At 57.4% G+C, this 23284-nt stretch overlaps 1 long non-coding RNA gene across 1 annotated transcript in view; it reads left to right on the top strand.

Annotated features, from left to right (window-relative positions):
* The window catches only part of LOC307179653, a 103122-nt gene that overhangs the window by 44950 nt on the left and 34888 nt on the right, over positions 1–23284 (top strand). The window lies entirely within an intron of this gene.

Genomic DNA, 23284 nt, shown 5'->3' on the forward strand with positions numbered 1-23284 from the left:
GAGGTTCTGCCATGAAAGCTCTAAAGACGCACGCTGCTGAGGAGCTTGCTCCTCATGGAGCGTCCCCGAAGGCCAGAAGAATGCCGAAGCTCTCTTTCAAAGCTGCCGGACGCTCCGCCGTTCTAGGCCTGAGATACGGACCTTGTGACGGCACTGTAACCCCGCGAGATTCAGGAGACATCGCCACAGTGCGAGTGGCAATCCGGAAGGAAGAACCTTCAAGGCGGAGTGTCCTTTCCTGTACAAAACGGCGCCCAAGTGGCTGAGGCAGGGAGCATTTTCCTTCACAGAACCGGCATCCTCGTATGCCTGTGGGTTACTCTAAAGAAACGACACTGTGAGCAACCTCTTCGAAAAGGCCTTCGCAAGCGACTTGGAGACAGCAGCAGCGCAGTGGAGGCACAGACCACTATCCCAGAGAGCAGCACAGTGTCTCTAGCAGCGATCGCTTCCCGGAGGATACTTAAGCCACACCGAGATTCCAGCAGGGAGTTTTGCCTTATAGCAGTACAACTCACTCAAGAAAGAGGGATGAGGTGTAGGGCTAATCTACGTGCGCTCACGCTCTGTGTCCCCGAGAAGGTTTCACGGAGCAGAATGCATCACCGACCGCTACCGCGTGTGTGCCCCAAAGAAGCCCTGCGCCGTGGGTGTTCTCAGGCCGACAGCGAAGACCTAGGTGTGTGCTGCACCCGCGCTCGGTGGTTCACACGTTGCGTGACCCTGTGCCTTTGGAAGATGTTCAGAGCGGGTGGCACCTGCGTGCTGCGAGCGCAAGAGGTGTAGAGTGCAGAGGCCTTTCACACTGGAGGAAGGGCTTGCATCTCATGGAGAAAATGTGTACGTCGCCCGGGAGATGGAGGCGCGCTCTTGACACCATTTCCTCTGCCCGTTTAAAACACAAGTGTTTGTACTCGATCTGGGCTGCCTGGTGAAACGCTTGGCGGTCCGCATCACCCTGAGCACCTTTCCTGAAGTTTTGATTCGTAGCTGGGTAAACTCGGGCTTCAGAGGCTTAGATGAGACCAAACGTGTTCAGCTTGTGGCGAAAGCCTTTGACCGGAGGCATATACGCTTGTGCTTGGGGCGAGGGCTAGGCAAGAACGTTTACACACTGGGTTTTTATCTTTACCCTAAGCTGTCCCTTTTGGCTGCAGCAGGCGGAGAGAACCCGCGGAGAGAGAACAGCTGCGAAGTGGATGCACGGAACAGTCACCTCGATACCAGCCCCGGGGTCCCAAGCAGCGAGGGGATGGAAAACAGGCAGCAGTGGCCTCACACCAGTGGGGCCACATCATCGAAAGGTGAGGAACCAAGCACGTGTGGCCTGAAACCAGAGGACCCACACCAACAAGGGGCTGGGAGTGAGAGGAAGGAGGAGCCTCACAACAGAAGGTCCATGGAATAAAAATATTTAGGAATCCAGAAGTTGGAACCCCTCAACAGGCGGACAGGAGCACCGAAGCTATGGGATCCTCGATACCAGCCCCGGGGTCCCAAGCAGCGATCCTTCCCCGGAGGGTACTTAACCCACCCAGGGATTCAAGCAGGGAGTTCGCCTTGTCCAACTCGCACAGGAGACTGGCATGAGATGTAGGGCTCATCTACTTGCGTTCACACTACGTGCGTGGCCCGGAGAAGTTCTCACGGAGCCGAATCCAGCACCCTTCCTCCACCACGTGTGTACACAAAGGAGCGCCGGGCAGTGGGTGTTCTCAGGCCAAGAGAGAAGCCCTTGTTCTGTGCTGCACCTGCTGGGTGGTTCAAAGGTTTTCTGACCTTCCGGCTCTGGAAGCTTCTCAGAGCTGAGGCTACGCCTGGGCTGCGAAAGCAGAGAGGCGTAGAGGCCTTTCACACTGAAGGCGTGGGCCTGTTTCCCATGGAGAAAGTGTACGTCGCCCAACCCCCACCCCCACCCCACCCCACCCCACCCCACCCCAACCCGCCCCCAGCTGGAGGCGTGCGGGTTGACACCATTTTGTCCTGCCCATGGAAAATACAAAGAGGCGTCCACGATTTGGGCTGTCTGGTGAAAGAATTTTGAATCGGCGGCACCCTGAGTACCTTTCCCGAAGTTTGCTTCCTAGCTGGTTAAACTCGGCATTCAGAGGCGAGATGAGAACAAACTTGCTCCGCGTGCGGCGAAGTGCCTTGATGCCCTGCCCTAAACGTTTGTGCTTCTGGCCAGCGTCACGCAAGTACTTTGACACGTAGGATTCTCACTTTTACTCCAAGCTGTCCCTGTTGGCTGAAGCAGTCGGCGTGTCTGTATCGCAGCCTGGGAGGCCGGGCGTTGGGGGAGTCTGCCAAGTGACTGGCCTCCATTTACAGCTAACTGAGAAACTGCGTCGAAGCTTTCGGGAGCCTCTTACAGGGAATGGTTGCAGTTCGGAATTGGAGACGGTGCTGGCAAACGTCAGCAGCTCCTCTCCCTCGGAGGGCTCTTGGTGTGCCGACTCCTAACAGCCACCACGGTCCCCAGCTCGTGAACGGTCCCATTGCGAGCCGGTCTCGTCCGTGAAAGAGCCACGTGAGGCTGATCTCCAACAGTCGGGCTCCACACCCGGAGCCTCTGGGACAGGGCAGTCCTGAGCCGATGTGCCCACCAGGGGACGGGACCGATGTTTACGTACCACAGGAAAGCGCATCAAGGCCTCGTGTTCTCTCCATGAAATGAACGTGAGCTTGAAGGGTGATGCGTCAGCGTGCACTGTGAACAGCTCGCTGGTACGCCTGTCTTTGCCCCCTCTCACGGTCTCACGCACCCGGGCTCAGTTCCGTGTAGGAATGCTGAGTGGGAGCGCCAGCCTCGCTTCTGGACTCTAAAGCCTTCCACCCCCTAATGGCAGGTTGTGTGTGTCTCTCACGTGGGGGGAGGAATGAGGTCGCCCACAGAGGTTCTGCCATGAAAGCTCTAAAGACGCACGCTGCTGAGGAGCTTGCTCCTCATGGAGCGTCCCCGAAGGCCAGAAGAATGCCGAAGCTCTCTTTCAAAGCTGCCGGACGCTCCGCCGTTCTAGGCCTGAGATACGGACCTTGTGACGGCACTGTAACCCCGCGAGATTCAGGAGACATCGCCACAGTGCGAGTGGCAATCCGGAAGGAAGAACCTTCAAGGCGGAGTGTCCTTTCCTGTACAAAACGGCGCCCAAGTGGCTGAGGCAGGGAGCATTTTCCTTCACAGAACCGGCATCCTCGTATGCCTGTGGGTTACTCTAAAGAAACGACACTGTGAGCAACCTCTTCGAAAAGGCCTTCGCAAGCGACTTGGAGACAGCAGCAGCGCAGTGGAGGCACAGACCACTATCCCAGAGAGCAGCACAGTGTCTCTAGCAGCGATCGCTTCCCGGAGGATACTTAAGCCACACCGAGATTCCAGCAGGGAGTTTTGCCTTATAGCAGTACAACTCACTCAAGAAAGAGGGATGAGGTGTAGGGCTAATCTACGTGCGCTCACGCTCTGTGTCCCCGAGAAGGTTTCACGGAGCAGAATGCATCACCGACCGCTACCGCGTGTGTGCCCCAAAGAAGCCCTGCGCCGTGGGTGTTCTCAGGCCGACAGCGAAGACCTAGGTGTGTGCTGCACCCGCGCTCGGTGGTTCACACGTTGCGTGACCCTGTGCCTTTGGAAGATGTTCAGAGCGGGTGGCACCTGCGTGCTGCGAGCGCAAGAGGTGTAGAGTGCAGAGGCCTTTCACACTGGAGGAAGGGCTTGCATCTCATGGAGAAAATGTGTACGTCGCCCGGGAGATGGAGGCGCGCTCTTGACACCATTTCCTCTGCCCGTTTAAAACACAAGTGTTTGTACTCGATCTGGGCTGCCTGGTGAAACGCTTGGCGGTCCGCATCACCCTGAGCACCTTTCCTGAAGTTTTGATTCGTAGCTGGGTAAACTCGGGCTTCAGAGGCTTAGATGAGACCAAACGTGTTCAGCTTGTGGCGAAAGCCTTTGACCGGAGGCATATACGCTTGTGCTTGGGGCGAGGGCTAGGCAAGAACGTTTACACACTGGGTTTTTATCTTTACCCTAAGCTGTCCCTTTTGGCTGCAGCAGGCGGAGAGAACCCGCGGAGAGAGAACAGCTGCGAAGTGGATGCACGGAACAGTCACCTCGATACCAGCCCCGGGGTCCCAAGCAGCGAGGGGATGGAAAACAGGCAGCAGTGGCCTCACACCAGTGGGGCCACATCATCGAAAGGTGAGGAACCAAGCACGTGTGGCCTGAAACCAGAGGACCCACACCAACAAGGGGCTGGGAGTGAGAGGAAGGAGGAGCCTCACAACAGAAGGTCCATGGAATAAAAATATTTAGGAATCCAGAAGTTGGAACCCCTCAACAGGCGGACAGGAGCACCGAAGCTATGGGATCCTCGATACCAGCCCCGGGGTCCCAAGCAGCGATCCTTCCCCGGAGGGTACTTAACCCACCCAGGGATTCAAGCAGGGAGTTCGCCTTGTCCAACTCGCACAGGAGACTGGCATGAGATGTAGGGCTCATCTACTTGCGTTCACACTACGTGCGTGGCCCGGAGAAGTTCTCACGGAGCCGAATCCAGCACCCTTCCTCCACCACGTGTGTACACAAAGGAGCGCCGGGCAGTGGGTGTTCTCAGGCCAAGAGAGAAGCCCTTGTTCTGTGCTGCACCTGCTGGGTGGTTCAAAGGTTTTCTGACCTTCCGGCTCTGGAAGCTTCTCAGAGCTGAGGCTACGCCTGGGCTGCGAAAGCAGAGAGGCGTAGAGGCCTTTCACACTGAAGGCGTGGGCCTGTTTCCCATGGAGAAAGTGTACGTCGCCCAACCCCCACCCCCACCCCACCCCACCCCACCCCACCCCAACCCGCCCCCAGCTGGAGGCGTGCGGGTTGACACCATTTTGTCCTGCCCATGGAAAATACAAAGAGGCGTCCACGATTTGGGCTGTCTGGTGAAAGAATTTTGAATCGGCGGCACCCTGAGTACCTTTCCCGAAGTTTGCTTCCTAGCTGGTTAAACTCGGCATTCAGAGGCGAGATGAGAACAAACTTGCTCCGCGTGCGGCGAAGTGCCTTGATGCCCTGCCCTAAACGTTTGTGCTTCTGGCCAGCGTCACGCAAGTACTTTGACACGTAGGATTCTCACTTTTACTCCAAGCTGTCCCTGTTGGCTGAAGCAGTCGGCGTGTCTGTATCGCAGCCTGGGAGGCCGGGCGTTGGGGGAGTCTGCCAAGTGACTGGCCTCCATTTACAGCTAACTGAGAAACTGCGTCGAAGCTTTCGGGAGCCTCTTACAGGGAATGGTTGCAGTTCGGAATTGGAGACGGTGCTGGCAAACGTCAGCAGCTCCTCTCCCTCGGAGGGCTCTTGGTGTGCCGACTCCTAACAGCCACCACGGTCCCCAGCTCGTGAACGGTCCCATTGCGAGCCGGTCTCGTCCGTGAAAGAGCCACGTGAGGCTGATCTCCAACAGTCGGGCTCCACACCCGGAGCCTCTGGGACAGGGCAGTCCTGAGCCGATGTGCCCACCAGGGGACGCGACCGATGTTTACGTACCACAGGAAAGCGCATCAAGGCCTCGTGTTCTCTCCATGAAATGAACGTGAGCTTGAAGGGTGATGCGTCAGCGTGCACTGTGAACAGCTCGCTGGTACGCCTGTCTTTGCCCCCTCTCACGGTCTCACGCACCCGGGCTCAGTTCCGTGTAGGAATGCTGAGTGGGAGCGCCAGCCTCGCTTCTGGACTCTAAAGCCTTCCACCCCCTAATGGCAGGTTGTGTGTGTCTCTCACGTGGGGGGAGGAATGAGGTCGCCCACAGAGGTTCTGCCATGAAAGCTCTAAAGACGCACGCTGCTGAGGAGCTTGCTCCTCATGGAGCGTCCCCGAAGGCCAGAAGAATGCCGAAGCTCTCTTTCAAAGCTGCCGGACGCTCCGCCGTTCTAGGCCTGAGATACGGACCTTGTGACGGCACTGTAACCCCGCGAGATTCAGGAGACATCGCCACAGTGCGAGTGGCAATCCGGAAGGAAGAACCTTCAAGGCGGAGTGTCCTTTCCTGTACAAAACGGCGCCCAAGTGGCTGAGGCAGGGAGCATTTTCCTTCACAGAACCGGCATCCTCGTATGCCTGTGGGTTACTCTAAAGAAACGACACTGTGAGCAACCTCTTCGAAAAGGCCTTCGCAAGCGACTTGGAGACAGCAGCAGCGCAGTGGAGGCACAGACCACTATCCCAGAGAGCAGCACAGTGTCTCTAGCAGCGATCGCTTCCCGGAGGATACTTAAGCCACACCGAGATTCCAGCAGGGAGTTTTGCCTTATAGCAGTACAACTCACTCAAGAAAGAGGGATGAGGTGTAGGGCTAATCTACGTGCGCTCACGCTCTGTGTCCCCGAGAAGGTTTCACGGAGCAGAATGCATCACCGACCGCTACCGCGTGTGTGCCCCAAAGAAGCCCTGCGCCGTGGGTGTTCTCAGGCCGACAGCGAAGACCTAGGTGTGTGCTGCACCCGCGCTCGGTGGTTCACACGTTGCGTGACCCTGTGCCTTTGGAAGATGTTCAGAGCGGGTGGCACCTGCGTGCTGCGAGCGCAAGAGGTGTAGAGTGCAGAGGCCTTTCACACTGGAGGAAGGGCTTGCATCTCATGGAGAAAATGTGTACGTCGCCCGGGAGATGGAGGCGCGCTCTTGACACCATTTCCTCTGCCCGTTTAAAACACAAGTGTTTGTACTCGATCTGGGCTGCCTGGTGAAACGCTTGGCGGTCCGCATCACCCTGAGCACCTTTCCTGAAGTTTTGATTCGTAGCTGGGTAAACTCGGGCTTCAGAGGCTTAGATGAGACCAAACGTGTTCAGCTTGTGGCGAAAGCCTTTGACCGGAGGCATATACGCTTGTGCTTGGGGCGAGGGCTAGGCAAGAACGTTTACACACTGGGTTTTTATCTTTACCCTAAGCTGTCCCTTTTGGCTGCAGCAGGCGGAGAGAACCCGCGGAGAGAGAACAGCTGCGAAGTGGATGCACGGAACAGTCACCTCGATACCAGCCCCGGGGTCCCAAGCAGCGAGGGGATGGAAAACAGGCAGCAGTGGCCTCACACCAGTGGGGCCACATCATCGAAAGGTGAGGAACCAAGCACGTGTGGCCTGAAACCAGAGGACCCACACCAACAAGGGGCTGGGAGTGAGAGGAAGGAGGAGCCTCACAACAGAAGGTCCATGGAATAAAAATATTTAGGAATCCAGAAGTTGGAACCCCTCAACAGGCGGACAGGAGCACCGAAGCTATGGGATCCTCGATACCAGCCCCGGGGTCCCAAGCAGCGATCCTTCCCCGGAGGGTACTTAACCCACCCAGGGATTCAAGCAGGGAGTTCGCCTTGTCCAACTCGCACAGGAGACTGGCATGAGATGTAGGGCTCATCTACTTGCGTTCACACTACGTGCGTGGCCCGGAGAAGTTCTCACGGAGCCGAATCCAGCACCCTTCCTCCACCACGTGTGTACACAAAGGAGCGCCGGGCAGTGGGTGTTCTCAGGCCAAGAGAGAAGCCCTTGTTCTGTGCTGCACCTGCTGGGTGGTTCAAAGGTTTTCTGACCTTCCGGCTCTGGAAGCTTCTCAGAGCTGAGGCTACGCCTGGGCTGCGAAAGCAGAGAGGCGTAGAGGCCTTTCACACTGAAGGCGTGGGCCTGTTTCCCATGGAGAAAGTGTACGTCGCCCAACCCCCACCCCCACCCCACCCCACCCCACCCCACCCCAACCCGCCCCCAGCTGGAGGCGTGCGGGTTGACACCATTTTGTCCTGCCCATGGAAAATACAAAGAGGCGTCCACGATTTGGGCTGTCTGGTGAAAGAATTTTGAATCGGCGGCACCCTGAGTACCTTTCCCGAAGTTTGCTTCCTAGCTGGTTAAACTCGGCATTCAGAGGCGAGATGAGAACAAACTTGCTCCGCGTGCGGCGAAGTGCCTTGATGCCCTGCCCTAAACGTTTGTGCTTCTGGCCAGCGTCACGCAAGTACTTTGACACGTAGGATTCTCACTTTTACTCCAAGCTGTCCCTGTTGGCTGAAGCAGTCGGCGTGTCTGTATCGCAGCCTGGGAGGCCGGGCGTTGGGGGAGTCTGCCAAGTGACTGGCCTCCATTTACAGCTAACTGAGAAACTGCGTCGAAGCTTTCGGGAGCCTCTTACAGGGAATGGTTGCAGTTCGGAATTGGAGACGGTGCTGGCAAACGTCAGCAGCTCCTCTCCCTCGGAGGGCTCTTGGTGTGCCGACTCCTAACAGCCACCACGGTCCCCAGCTCGTGAACGGTCCCATTGCGAGCCGGTCTCGTCCGTGAAAGAGCCACGTGAGGCTGATCTCCAACAGTCGGGCTCCACACCCGGAGCCTCTGGGACAGGGCAGTCCTGAGCCGATGTGCCCACCAGGGGACGCGACCGATGTTTACGTACCACAGGAAAGCGCATCAAGGCCTCGTGTTCTCTCCATGAAATGAACGTGAGCTTGAAGGGTGATGCGTCAGCGTGCACTGTGAACAGCTCGCTGGTACGCCTGTCTTTGCCCCCTCTCACGGTCTCACGCACCCGGGCTCAGTTCCGTGTAGGAATGCTGAGTGGGAATGCCAGCCTCGCTTCTGGACTCTAAAGCCTTCCACCCCCTAATGGCAGGTTGTGTGTGTCTCTCACGTGGGGGGAGGAATGAGGTCGCCCACAGAGGTTCTGCCATGAAAGCTCTAAAGACGCACGCTGCTGAGGCGCTTGCTCCTCATGGAGCGTCCCCGAAGGCCAGAAGAATGCCGAAGCTCTCTTTCAAAGCTGCCGGACGCTCCGCCGTTCTAGGCCTGAGATACGGACCTTGTGACGGCACTGTAACCCCGCGAGATTCAGGAGACATCGCCACAGTGCGAGTGGCAATCCGGAAGGAAGAACCTTCAAGGCGGAGTGTCCTTTCCTGTACAAAACGGCGCCCAAGTGGCTGAGGCAGGGAGCATTTTCCTTCACAGAACCGGCATCCTCGTATGCCTGTGGGTTACTCTAAAGAAACGACACTGTGAGCAACCTCTTCGAAAAGGCCTTCGCAAGCGACTTGGAGACAGCAGCAGCGCAGTGGAGGCACAGACCACTATCCCAGAGAGCAGCACAGTGTCTCTAGCAGCGATCGCTTCCCGGAGGATACTTAAGCCACACCGAGATTCCAGCAGGGAGTTTTGCCTTATAGCAGTACAACTCACTCAAGAAAGAGGGATGAGGGGTAGGGCTAATCTACGTGCGCTCACGCTCTGTGTCCCCGAGAAGGTTTCACGGAGCAGAATGCATCACCGACCGCTACCGCGTGTGTGCCCCAAAGAAGCCCTGCGCCGTGGGTGTTCTCAGGCCGACAGCGAAGACCTAGGTGTGTGCTGCACCCGCGCTCGGTGGTTCACACGTTGCGTGACCCTGTGCCTTTGGAAGATGTTCAGAGCGGGTGGCACCTGCGTGCTGCGAGCGCAAGAGGTGTAGAGTGCAGAGGCCTTTCACACTGGAGGAAGGGCTTGCATCTCATGGAGAAAATGTGTACGTCGCCCGGGAGATGGAGGCGCGCTCTTGACACCATTTCCTCTGCCCGTTTAAAACACAAGTGTTTGTACTCGATCTGGGCTGCCTGGTGAAACGCTTGGCGGTCCGCATCACCCTGAGCACCTTTCCTGAAGTTTTGATTCGTAGCTGGGTAAACTCGGGCTTCAGAGGCTTAGATGAGACCAAACGTGTTCAGCTTGTGGCGAAAGCCTTTGACCGGAGGCATATACGCTTGTGCTTGGGGCGAGGGCTAGGCAAGAACGTTTACACACTGGGTTTTTATCTTTACCCTAAGCTGTCCCTTTTGGCTGCAGCAGGCGGAGAGAACCCGCGGAGAGAGAACAGCTGCGAAGTGGATGCACGGAACAGTCACCTCGATACCAGCCCCGGGGTCCCAAGCAGCGAGGGGATGGAAAACAGGCAGCAGTGGCCTCACACCAGTGGGGCCACATCATCGAAAGGTGAGGAACCAAGCACGTGTGGCCTGAAACCAGAGGACCCACACCAACAAGGGGCTGGGAGTGAGAGGAAGGAGGAGCCTCACAACAGAAGGTCCATGGAATAAAAATATTTAGGAATCCAGAAGTTGGAACCCCTCAACAGGCGGACAGGAGCACCGAAGCTATGGGATCCTCGATACCAGCCCCGGGGTCCCAAGCAGCGATCCTTCCCCGGAGGGTACTTAACCCACCCAGGGATTCAAGCAGGGAGTTCGCCTTGTCCAACTCGCACAGGAGACTGGCATGAGATGTAGGGCTCATCTACTTGCGTTCACACTACGTGCGTGGCCCGGAGAAGTTCTCACGGAGCCGAATCCAGCACCTTTCCTCCACCACGTGTGTACACAAAGGAGCGCCGGGCAGTGGGTGTTCTCAGGCCAAGAGAGAAGCCCTTGTTCTGTGCTGCACCTGCTGGGTGGTTCAAAGGTTTTCTGACCTTCCGGCTCTGGAAGCTTCTCAGAGCTGAGGCTACGCCTGGGCTGCGAAAGCAGAGAGGCGTAGAGGCCTTTCACACTGAAGGCGTGGGCCTGTTTCCCATGGAGAAAGTGTACGTCGCCCAACCCCCACCCCCACCCCACCCCACCCCACCCCACCCCAACCCGCCCCCAGCTGGAGGCGTGCGGGTTGACACCATTTTGTCCTGCCCATGGAAAATACAAAGAGGCGTCCACGATTTGGGCTGTCTGGTGAAAGAATTTTGAATCGGCGGCACCCTGAGTACCTTTCCCGAAGTTTGCTTCCTAGCTGGTTAAACTCGGCATTCAGAGGCGAGATGAGAACAAACTTGCTCCGCGTGCGGCGAAGTGCCTTGATGCCCTGCCCTAAACGTTTGTGCTTCTGGCCAGCGTCACGCAAGTACTTTGACACGTAGGATTCTCACTTTTACTCCAAGCTGTCCCTGTTGGCTGAAGCAGTCGGCGTGTCTGTATCGCAGCCTGGGAGGCCGGGCGTTGGGGGAGTCTGCCAAGTGACTGGCCTCCATTTACAGCTAACTGAGAAACTGCGTCGAAGCTTTCGGGAGCCTCTTACAGGGAATGGTTGCAGTTCGGAATTGGAGACGGTGCTGGCAAACGTCAGCAGCTCCTCTCCCTCGGAGGGCTCTTGGTGTGCCGACTCCTAACAGCCACCACGGTCCCCAGCTCGTGAACGGTCCCATTGCGAGCCGGTCTCGTCCGTGAAAGAGCCACGTGAGGCTGATCTCCAACAGTCGGGCTCCACACCCGGAGCCTCTGGGACAGGGCAGTCCTGAGCCGATGTGCCCACCAGGGGACGCGACCGATGTTTACGTACCACAGGAAAGCGCATCAAGGCCTCGTGTTCTCTCCATGAAATGAACGTGAGCTTGAAGGGTGATGCGTCAGCGTGCACTGTGAACAGCTCGCTGGTACGCCTGTCTTTGCCCCCTCTCACGGTCTCACGCACCCGGGCTCAGTTCCGTGTAGGAATGCTGAGTGGGAGCGCCAGCCTCGCTTCTGGACTCTAAAGCCTTCCACCCCCTAATGGCAGGTTGTGTGTGTCTCTCACGTGGGGGGAGGAATGAGGTCGCCCACAGAGGTTCTGCCATGAAAGCTCTAAAGACGCACGCTGCTGAGGCGCTTGCTCCTCATGGAGCGTCCCCGAAGGCCAGAAGAATGCCGAAGCTCTCTTTCAAAGCTGCCGGACGCTCCGCCGTTCTAGGCCTGAGATACGGACCTTGTGACGGCACTGTAACCCCGCGAGATTCAGGAGACATCGCCACAGTGCGAGTGGCAATCCGGAAGGAAGAACCTTCAAGGCGGAGTGTCCTTTCCTGTACAAAACGGCGCCCAAGTGGCTGAGGCAGGGAGCATTTTCCTTCACAGAACCGGCATCCTCGTATGCCTGTGGGTTACTCTAAAGAAACGACACTGTGAGCAACCTCTTCGAAAAGGCCTTCGCAAGCGACTTGGAGACAGCAGCAGCGCAGTGGAGGCACAGACCACTATCCCAGAGAGCAGCACAGTGTCTCTAGCAGCGATCGCTTCCCGGAGGATACTTAAGCCACACCGAGATTCCAGCAGGGAGTTTTGCCTTATAGCAGTACAACTCACTCAAGAAAGAGGGATGAGGGGTAGGGCTAATCTACGTGCGCTCACGCTCTGTGTCCCCAAGAAGGTTTCACGGAGCAGAATGCATCACCGACCGCTACCGCGTGTGTGCCCCAAAGAAGCCCTGCGCCGTGGGTGTTCTCAGGCCGACAGCGAAGACCTAGGTGTGTGCTGCACCCGCGCTCGGTGGTTCACACGTTGCGTGACCCTGTGCCTTTGGAAGATGTTCAGAGCGGGTGGCACCTGCGTGCTGCGAGCGCAAGAGGTGTAGAGTGCAGAGGCCTTTCACACTGGAGGAAGGGCTTGCATCTCATGGAGAAAATGTGTACGTCGCCCGGGAGATGGAGGCGCGCTCTTGACACCATTTCCTCTGCCCGTTTAAAACACAAGTGTTTGTACTCGATCTGGGCTGCCTGGTGAAACGCTTGGCGGTCCGCATCACCCTGAGCACCTTTCCTGAAGTTTTGATTCGTAGCTGGGTAAACTCGGGCTTCAGAGGCTTAGATGAGACCAAACGTGTTCAGCTTGTGGCGAAAGCCTTTGACCGGAGGCATATACGCTTGTGCTTGGGGCGAGGGCTAGGCAAGAACGTTTACACACTGGGTTTTTATCTTTACCCTAAGCTGTCCCTTTTGGCTGCAGCAGGCGGAGAGAACCCGCGGAGAGAGAACAGCTGCGAAGTGGATGCACGGAACAGTCACCTCGATACCAGCCCCGGGGTCCCAAGCAGCGAGGGGATGGAAAACAGGCAGCAGTGGCCTCACACCAGTGGGGCCACATCATCGAAAGGTGAGGAACCAAGCACGTGTGGCCTGAAACCAGAGGACCCACACCAACAAGGGGCTGGGAGTGAGAGGAAGGAGGAGCCTCACAACAGAAGGTCCATGGAATAAAAATATTTAGGAATCCAGAAGTTGGAACCCCTCAACAGGCGGACAGGAGCACCGAAGCTATGGGATCCTCGATACCAGCCCCGGGGTCCCAAGCAGCGATCCTTCCCCGGAGGGTACTTAACCCACCCAGGGATTCAAGCAGGGAGTTCGCCTTGTCCAACTCGCACAGGAGACTGGCATGAGATGTAGGGCTCATCTACTTGCGTTCACACTACGTGCGTGGCCCGGAGAAGTTCTCACGGAGCCGAATCCAGCACCCTTCCTCCACCACGTGTGTACACAAAGGAGCGCCGGGCAGTGGGTGTTCTCAGGCCAAGAGAGAAGCCCTTGTTCTGTGCTGCACCTGCTGGGTGGTTCAAAGGTTTTCTGACCTTCCGGCTCTGGAAGCTTCTCAGAGCTGAGGCTACGCCTGGGCTGCGAAAGCAGAGAGGCGTAGAGGCCTTTCACACTGAAGGCGTGGGCCTGTTTCCCATGGAGAAAGTGTACGTCGCCCAACCCCCACCCCCACCCCACCCCACCCCACCCCACCCCAACCCGCCCCCAGCTGGAGGCGTGCGGGTTGACACCATTTTGTCCTGCCCATGGAAAATACAAAGAGGCGTCCACGATTTGGGCTGTCTGGTGAAAGAATTTTGAATCGGCGGCACCCTGAGTACCTTTCCCGAAGTTTGCTTCCTAGCTGGTTAAACTCGGCATTCAGAGGCGAGATGAGAACAAACTTGCTCCGCGTGCGGCGAAGTGCCTTGATGCCCTGCCCTAAACGTTTGTGCTTCTGGCCAGCGTCACGCAAGTACTTTGACACGTAGGATTCTCACTTTTACTCCAAGCTGTCCCTGTTGGCTGAAGCAGTCGGCGTGTCTGTATCGCAGCCTGGGAGGCCGGGCGTTGGGGGAGTCTGCCAAGTGACTGGCCTCCATTTACAGCTAACTGAGAAACTGCGTCGAAGCTTTCGGGAGCCTCTTACAGGGAATGGTTGCAGTTCGGAATTGGAGACGGTGCTGGCAAACGTCAGCAGCTCCTCTCCCTCGGAGGGCTCTTGGTGTGCCGACTCCTAACAGCCACCACGGTCCCCAGCTCGTGAACGGTCCCATTGCGAGCCGGTCTCGTCCGTGAAAGAGCCACGTGAGGCTGATCTCCAACAGTCGGGCTCCACACCCGGAGCCTCTGGGACAGGGCAGTCCTGAGCCGATGTGCCCACCAGGGGACGCGACCGATGTTTACGTACCACAGGAAAGCGCATCAAGGCCTCGTGTTCTCTCCATGAAATGAACGTGAGCTTGAAGGGTGATGCGTCAGCGTGCACTGTGAACAGCTCGCTGGTACGCCTGTCTTTGCCCCCTCTCACGGTCTCACGCACCCGGGCTCAGTTCCGTGTAGGAATGCTGAGTGGGAATGCCAGCCTCGCTTCTGGACTCTAAAGCCTTCCACCCCCTAATGGCAGGTTGTGTGTGTCTCTCACGTGGGGGGAGGAATGAGGTCGCCCACAGAGGTTCTGCCATGAAAGCTCTAAAGACGCACGCTGCTGAGGAGCTTGCTCCTCATGGAGCGTCCCCGAAGGCCAGAAGAATGCCGAAGCTCTCTTTCAAAGCTGCCGGACGCTCCGCCGTTCTAGGCCTGAGATACGGACCTTGTGACGGCACTGTAACCCCGCGAGATTCAGGAGACATCGCCACAGTGCGAGTGGCAATCCGGAAGGAAGAACCTTCAAGGCGGAGTGTCCTTTCCTGTACAAAACGGCGCCCAAGTGGCTGAGGCAGGGAGCATTTTCCTTCACAGAACCGGCATCCTCGTATGCCTGTGGGTTACTCTAAAGAAACGACACTGTGAGCAACCTCTTCGAAAAGGCCTTCGCAAGCGACTTGGAGACAGCAGCAGCGCAGTGGAGGCACAGACCACTATCCCAGAGAGCAGCACAGTGTCTCTAGCAGCGATCGCTTCCCGGAGGATACTTAAGCCACACCGAGATTCCAGCAGGGAGTTTTGCCTTATAGCAGTACAACTCACTCAAGAAAGAGGGATGAGGTGTAGGGCTAATCTACGTGCGCTCACGCTCTGTGTCCCCGAGAAGGTTTCACGGAGCAGAATGCATCACCGACCGCTACCGCGTGTGTGCCCCAAAGAAGCCCTGCGCCGTGGGTGTTCTCAGGCCGACAGCGAAGACCTAGGTGTGTGCTGCACCCGCGCTCGGTGGTTCACACGTTGCGTGACCCTGTGCCTTTGGAAGATGTTCAGAGCGGGTGGCACCTGCGTGCTGCGAGCTCAAGAGGTGTAGAGTGCAGAGGCCTTTCACACTGGAGGAAGGGCTTGCATCTCATGGAGAAAATGTGTACGTCGCCCGGGAGATGGAGGCGCGCTCTTGACACCATTTCCTCTGCCCGTTTAAAACACAAGTGTTTGTACTCGATCTGGGCTGCCTGGTGAAACGCTTGGCGGTCCGCATCACCCTGAGCACCTTTCCTGAAGTTTTGATTCGTAGCTGGGTAAACTCGGGCTTCAGAGGCTTAGATGAGACCAAACGTGTTCAGCTTGTGGCGAAAGCCTTTGACCGGAGGCATATACGCTTGTGCTTGGGGCGAGGGCTAGGCAAGAACGTTTACACACTGGGTTTTTATCTTTACCCTAAGCTGTCCCTTTTGGCTGCAGCAGGCGGAGAGAACCCGCGGAGAGAGAACAGCTGCGAAGTGGATGCACGGAACAGTCACCTCGATACCAGCCCCGGGGTCCCAAGCAGCGAGGGGATGGAAAACAGGCAGCAGTGGCCTCACACCAGTGGGGCCACATCATCGAAAGGTGAGGAACCAAGCACGTGTGGCCTGAAACCAGAGGACCCACACCAACAAGGGGCTGGGAGTGAGAGGAAGGAGGAGCCTCACAACAGAAGGTCCATGGAATAAAAATATTTAGGAATCCAGAAGTTGGAACCCCTCAACAGGCGGACAGGAGCACCGAAGCTATGGGATCCTCGATACCAGCCCCGGGGTCCCAAGCAGCGATCCTTCCCCGGAGGGTACTTAACCCACCCAGGGATTCAAGCAGGGAGTTCGCCTTGTCCAACTCGCACAGGAGACTGGCATGAGATGTAGGGCTCATCTACTTGCGTTCACACTACGTGCGTGGCCCGGAGAAGTTCTCACGGAGCCGAATCCAGCACCCTTCCTCCACCACGTGTGTACACAAAGGAGCGCCGGGCAGTGGGTGTTCTCAGGCCAAGAGAGAAGCCCTTGTTCTGTGCTGCACCTGCTGGGTGGTTCAAAGGTTTTCTGACCTTCCGGCTCTGGAAGCTTCTCAGAGCTGAGGCTACGCCTGGGCTGCGAAAGCAGAGAGGCGTAGAGGCCTTTCACACTGAAGGCGTGGGCCTGTTTCCCATGGAGAAAGTGTACGTCGCCCAACCCCCACCCCCACCCCACCCCACCCCACCCCACCCCAACCCGCCCCCAGCTGGAGGCGTGCGGGTTGACACCATTTTGTCCTGCCCATGGAAAATACAAAGAGGCGTCCACGATTTGGGCTGTCTGGTGAAAGAATTTTGAATCGGCGGCACCCTGAGTACCTTTCCCGAAGTTTGCTTCCTAGCTGGTTAAACTCGGCATTCAGAGGCGAGATGAGAACAAACTTGCTCCGCGTGCGGCGAAGTGCCTTGATGCCCTGCCCTAAACGTTTGTGCTTCTGGCCAGCGTCACGCAAGTACTTTGACACGTAGGATTCTCACTTTTACTCCAAGCTGTCCCTGTTGGCTGAAGCAGTCGGCGTGTCTGTATCGCAGCCTGGGAGGCCGGGCGTTGGGGGAGTCTGCCAAGTGACTGGCCTCCATTTACAGCTAACTGAGAAACTGCGTCGAAGCTTTCGGGAGCCTCTTACAGGGAATGGTTGCAGTTCGGAATTGGAGACGGTGCTGGCAAACGTCAGCAGCTCCTCTCCCTCGGAGGGCTCTTGGTGTGCCGACTCCTAACAGCCACCACGGTCCCCAGCTCGTGAACGGTCCCATTGCGAGCCGGTCTCGTCCGTGAAAGAGCCACGTGAGGCTGATCTCCAACAGTCGGGCTCCACACCCGGAGCCTCTGGGACAGGGCAGTCCTGAGCCGATGTGCCCACCAGGGGACGCGACCGATGTTTACGTACCACAGGAAAGCGCATCAAGGCCTCGTGTTCTCTCCATGAAATGAACGTGAGCTTGAAGGGTGATGCGTCAGCGTGCACTGTGAACAGCTCGCTGGTACGCCTGTCTTTGCCCCCTCTCACGGTCTCACGCACCCGGGCTCAGTTCCGTGTAGGAATGCTGAGTGGGAGCGCCAGCCTCGCTTCTGGACTCTAAAGCCTTCCACCCCCTAATGGCAGGTTGTGTGTGTCTCTCACGTGGGGGGAGGAATGAGGTCGCCCACAGAGGTTCTGCCATGAAAGCTCTAAAGACGCACGCTGCTGAGGCGCTTGCTCCTCATGGAGCGTCCCCGAAGGCCAGAAGAATGCCGAAGCTCTCTTTCAAAGCTGCCGGACGCTCCGCCGTTCTAGGCCTGAGATACGGACCTTGTGACGGCACTGTAACCCCGCGAGATTCAGGAGACATCGCCACAGTGCGAGTGGCAATCCGGAAGGAAGAACCTTCAAGGCGGAGTGTCCTTTCCTGTACAAAACGGCGCCCAAGTGGCTGAGGCAGGGAGCATTTTCCTTCACAGAACCGGCATCCTCGTATGCCTGTGGGTTACTCTAAAGAAACGACACTGTGAGCAACCTCTTCGAAAAGGCCTTCGCAAGCGACTTGGAGACAGCAGCAGCGCAGTGGAGGCACAGACCACTATCCCAGAGAGCAGCACAGTGTCTCTAGCAGCGATCGCTTCCCGGAGGATACTTAAGCCACACCGAGATTCCAGCAGGGAGTTTTGCCTTATAGCAGTACAACTCACTCAAGAAAGAGGGATGAGGGGTAGGGCTAATCTACGTGCGCTCACGCTCTGTGTCCCCAAGAAGGTTTCACGGAGCAGAATGCATCACCGACCGCTACCGCGTGTGTGCCCCAAAGAAGCCCTGCGCCGTGGGTGTTCTCAGGCCGACAGCGAAGACCTAGGTGTGTGCTGCACCCGCGCTCGGTGGTTCACACGTTGCGTGACCCTGTGCCTTTGGAAGATGTTCAGAGCGGGTGGCACCTGCGTGCTGCGAGCGCAAGAGGTGTAGAGTGCAGAGGCCTTTCACACTGGAGGAAGGGCTTGCATCTCATGGAGAAAATGTGTACGTCGCCCGGGAGATGGAGGCGCGCTCTTGACACCATTTCCTCTGCCCGTTTAAAACACAAGTGTTTGTACTCGATCTGGGCTGCCTGGTGAAACGCTTGGCGGTCCGCATCACCCTGAGCACCTTTCCTGAAGTTTTGATTCGTAGCTGGGTAAACTCGGGCTTCAGAGGCTTAGATGAGACCAAACGTGTTCAGCTTGTGGCGAAAGCCTTTGACCGGAGGCATATACGCTTGTGCTTGGGGCGAGGGCTAGGCAAGAACGTTTACACACTGGGTTTTTATCTTTACCCTAAGCTGTCCCTTTTGGCTGCAGCAGGCGGAGAGAACCCGCGGAGAGAGAACAGCTGCGAAGTGGATGCACGGAACAGTCACCTCGATACCAGCCCCGGGGTCCCAAGCAGCGAGGGGATGGAAAACAGGCAGCAGTGGCCTCACACCAGTGGGGCCACATCATCGAAAGGTGAGGAACCAAGCACGTGTGGCCTGAAACCAGAGGACCCACACCAACAAGGGGCTGGGAGTGAGAGGAAGGAGGAGCCTCACAACAGAAGGTCCATGGAATAAAAATATTTAGGAATGCAGAAGTTGGAACCCCTCAACAGGCGGACAGGAGCACCGAAGCTATGGGATCCTCGATACCAGCCCCGGGGTCCCAAGCAGCGATCCTTCCCCGGAGGGTACTTAACCCACCCAGGGATTCAAGCAGGGAGTTCGCCTTGTCCAACTCGCACAGGAGACTGGCATGAGATGTAGGGCTCATCTACTTGCGTTCACACTACGTGCGTGGCCCGGAGAAGTTCTCACGGAGCCGAATCCAGCACCTTTCCTCCACCACGTGTGTACACAAAGGAGCGCCGGGCAGTGGGTGTTCTCAGGCCAAGAGAGAAGCCCTTGTTCTGTGCTGCACCTGCTGGGTGGTTCAAAGGTTTTCTGACCTTCCGGCTCTGGAAGCTTCTCAGAGCTGAGGCTACGCCTGGGCTGCGAAAGCAGAGAGGCGTAGAGGCCTTTCACACTGAAGGCGTGGGCCTGTTTCCCATGGAGAAAGTGTACGTCGCCCAACCCCCACCCCCACCCCACCCCACCCCACCCCACCCCAACCCGCCCCCAGCTGGAGGCGTGCGGGTTGACACCATTTTGTCCTGCCCATGGAAAATACAAAGAGGCGTCCACGATTTGGGCTGTCTGGTGAAAGAATTTTGAATCGGCGGCACCCTGAGTACCTTTCCCGAAGTTTGCTTCCTAGCTGGTTAAACTCGGCATTCAGAGGCGAGATGAGAACAAACTTGCTCCGCGTGCGGCGAAGTGCCTTGATGCCCTGCCCTAAACGTTTGTGCTTCTGGCCAGCGTCACGCAAGTACTTTGACACGTAGGATTCTCACTTTTACTCCAAGCTGTCCCTGTTGGCTGAAGCAGTCGGCGTGTCTGTATCGCAGCCTGGGAGGCCGGGCGTTGGGGGAGTCTGCCAAGTGACTGGCCTCCATTTACAGCTAACTGAGAAACTGCGTCGAAGCTTTCGGGAGCCTCTTACAGGGAATGGTTGCAGTTCGGAATTGGAGACGGTGCTGGCAAACGTCAGCAGCTCCTCTCCCTCGGAGGGCTCTTGGTGTGCCGACTCCTAACAGCCACCACGGTCCCCAGCTCGTGAACGGTCCCATTGCGAGCCGGTCTCGTCCGTGAAAGAGCCACGTGAGGCTGATCTCCAACAGTCGGGCTCCACACCCGGAGCCTCTGGGACAGGGCAGTCCTGAGCCGATGTGCCCACCAGGGGACGGGACCGATGTTTACGTACCACAGGAAAGCGCATCAAGGCCTCGTGTTCTCTCCATGAAATGAACGTGAGCTTGAAGGGTGATGCGTCAGCGTGCACTGTGAACAGCTCGCTGGTACGCCTGTCTTTGCCCCCTCTCACGGTCTCACGCACCCGGGCTCAGTTCCGTGTAGGAATGCTGAGTGGGAGCGCCAGCCTCGCTTCTGGACTCTAAAGCCTTCCACCCCCTAATGGCAGGTTGTGTGTGTCTCTCACGTGGGGGGAGGAATGAGGTCGCCCACAGAGGTTCTGCCATGAAAGCTCTAAAGACGCACGCTGCTGAGGAGCTTGCTCCTCATGGAGCGTCCCCGAAGGCCAGAAGAATGCCGAAGCTCTCTTTCAAAGCTGCCGGACGCTCCGCCGTTCTAGGCCTGAGATACGGACCTTGTGACGGCACTGTAACCCCGCGAGATTCAGGAGACATCGCCACAGTGCGAGTGGCAATCCGGAAGGAAGAACCTTCAAGGCGGAGTGTCCTTTCCTGTACAAAACGGCGCCCAAGTGGCTGAGGCAGGGAGCATTTTCCTTCACAGAACCGGCATCCTCGTATGCCTGTGGGTTACTCTAAAGAAACGACACTGTGAGCAACCTCTTCGAAAAGGCCTTCGCAAGCGACTTGGAGACAGCAGCAGCGCAGTGGAGGCACAGACCACTATCCCAGAGAGCAGCACAGTGTCTCTAGCAGCGATCGCTTCCCGGAGGATACTTAAGCCACACCGAGATTCCAGCAGGGAGTTTTGCCTTATAGCAGTACAACTCACTCAAGAAAGAGGGATGAGGTGTAGGGCTAATCTACGTGCGCTCACGCTCTGTGTCCCCGAGAAGGTTTCACGGAGCAGAATGCATCACCGACCGCTACCGCGTGTGTGCCCCAAAGAAGCCCTGCGCCGTGGGTGTTCTCAGGCCGACAGCGAAGACCTAGGTGTGTGCTGCACCCGCGCTCGGTGGTTCACACGTTGCGTGACCCTGTGCCTTTGGAAGATGTTCAGAGCGGGTGGCACCTGCGTGCTGCGAGCGCAAGAGGTGTAGAGTGCAGAGGCCTTTCACACTGGAGGAAGGGCTTGCATCTCATGGAGAAAATGTGTACGTCGCCCGGGAGATGGAGGCGCGCTCTTGACACCATTTCCTCTGCCCGTTTAAAACACAAGTGTTTGTACTCGATCTGGGCTGCCTGGTGAAACGCTTGGCGGTCCGCATCACCCTGAGCACCTTTCCTGAAGTTTTGATTCGTAGCTGGGTAAACTCGGGCTTCAGAGGCTTAGATGAGACCAAACGTGTTCAGCTTGTGGCGAAAGCCTTTGACCGGAGGCATATACGCTTGTGCTTGGGGCGAGGGCTAGGCAAGAACGTTTACACACTGGGTTTTTATCTTTACCCTAAGCTGTCCCTTTTGGCTGCAGCAGGCGGAGAGAACCCGCGGAGAGAGAACAGCTGCGAAGTGGATGCACGGAACAGTCACCTCGATACCAGCCCCGGGGTCCCAAGCAGCGAGGGGATGGAAAACAGGCAGCAGTGGCCTCACACCAGTGGGGCCACATCATCGAAAGGTGAGGAACCAAGCACGTGTGGCCTGAAACCAGAGGACCCACACCAACAAGGGGCTGGGAGTGAGAGGAAGGAGGAGCCTCACAACAGAAGGTCCATGGAATAAAAATATTTAGGAATCCAGAAGTTGGAACCCCTCAACAGGCGGACAGGAGCACCGAAGCTATGGGATCCTCGATACCAGCCCCGGGGTCCCAAGCAGCGATCCTTCCCCGGAGGGTACTTAACCCACCCAGGGATTCAAGCAGGGAGTTCGCCTTGTCCAACTCGCACAGGAGACTGGCATGAGATGTAGGGCTCATCTACTTGCGTTCACACTACGTGCGTGGCCCGGAGAAGTTCTCACGGAGCCGAATCCAGCACCCTTCCTCCACCACGTGTGTACACAAAGGAGCGCCGGGCAGTGGGTGTTCTCAGGCCAAGAGAGAAGCCCTTGTTCTGTGCTGCACCTGCTGGGTGGTTCAAAGGTTTTCTGACCTTCCGGCTCTGGAAGCTTCTCAGAGCTGAGGCTACGCCTGGGCTGCGAAAGCAGAGAGGCGTAGAGGCCTTTCACACTGAAGGCGTGGGCCTGTTTCCCATGGAGAAAGTGTACGTCGCCCAACCCCCACCCCCACCCCACCCCACCCCACCCCACCCCAACCCGCCCCCAGCTGGAGGCGTGCGGGTTGACACCATTTTGTCCTGCCCATGGAAAATACAAAGAGGCGTCCACGATTTGGGCTGTCTGGTGAAAGAATTTTGAATCGGCGGCACCCTGAGTACCTTTCCCGAAGTTTGCTTCCTAGCTGGTTAAACTCGGCATTCAGAGGCGAGATGAGAACAAACTTGCTCCGCGTGCGGCGAAGTGCCTTGATGCCCTGCCCTAAACGTTTGTGCTTCTGGCCAGCGTCACGCAAGTACTTTGACACGTAGGATTCTCACTTTTACTCCAAGCTGTCCCTGTTGGCTGAAGCAGTCGGCGTGTCTGTATCGCAGCCTGGGAGGCCGGGCGTTGGGGGAGTCTGCCAAGTGACTGGCCTCCATTTACAGCTAACTGAGAAACTGCGTCGAAGCTTTCGGGAGCCTCTTACAGGGAATGGTTGCAGTTCGGAATTGGAGACGGTGCTGGCAAACGTCAGCAGCTCCTCTCCCTCGGAGGGCTCTTGGTGTGCCGACTCCTAACAGCCACCACGGTCCCCAGCTCGTGAACGGTCCCATTGCGAGCCGGTCTCGTCCGTGAAAGAGCCACGTGAGGCTGATCTCCAACAGTCGGGCTCCACACCCGGAGCCTCTGGGACAGGGCAGTCCTGAGCCGATGTGCCCACCAGGGGACGCGACCGATGTTTACGTACCACAGGAAAGCGCATCAAGGCCTCGTGTTCTCTCCATGAAATGAACGTGAGCTTGAAGGGTGATGCGTCAGCGTGCACTGTGAACAGCTCGCTGGTACGCCTGTCTTTGCCCCCTCTCACGGTCTCACGCACCCGGGCTCAGTTCCGTGTAGGAATGCTGAGTGGGAGCGCCAGCCTCGCTTCTGGACTCTAAAGCCTTCCACCCCCTAATGGCAGGTTGTGTGTGTCTCTCACGTGGGGGGAGGAATGAGGTCGCCCACAGAGGTTCTGCCATGAAAGCTCTAAAGACGCACGCTGCTGAGGCGCTTGCTCCTCATGGAGCGTCCCCGAAGGCCAGAAGAATGCCGAAGCTCTCTTTCAAAGCTGCCGGACGCTCCGCCGTTCTAGGCCTGA

Source organism: Stenella coeruleoalba (assembly GCF_951394435.1).
Source record: "Stenella coeruleoalba genome assembly, chromosome: 21".
In the NCBI taxonomy this organism is placed as follows: Eukaryota; Metazoa; Chordata; class Mammalia; order Artiodactyla; family Delphinidae; genus Stenella; species Stenella coeruleoalba.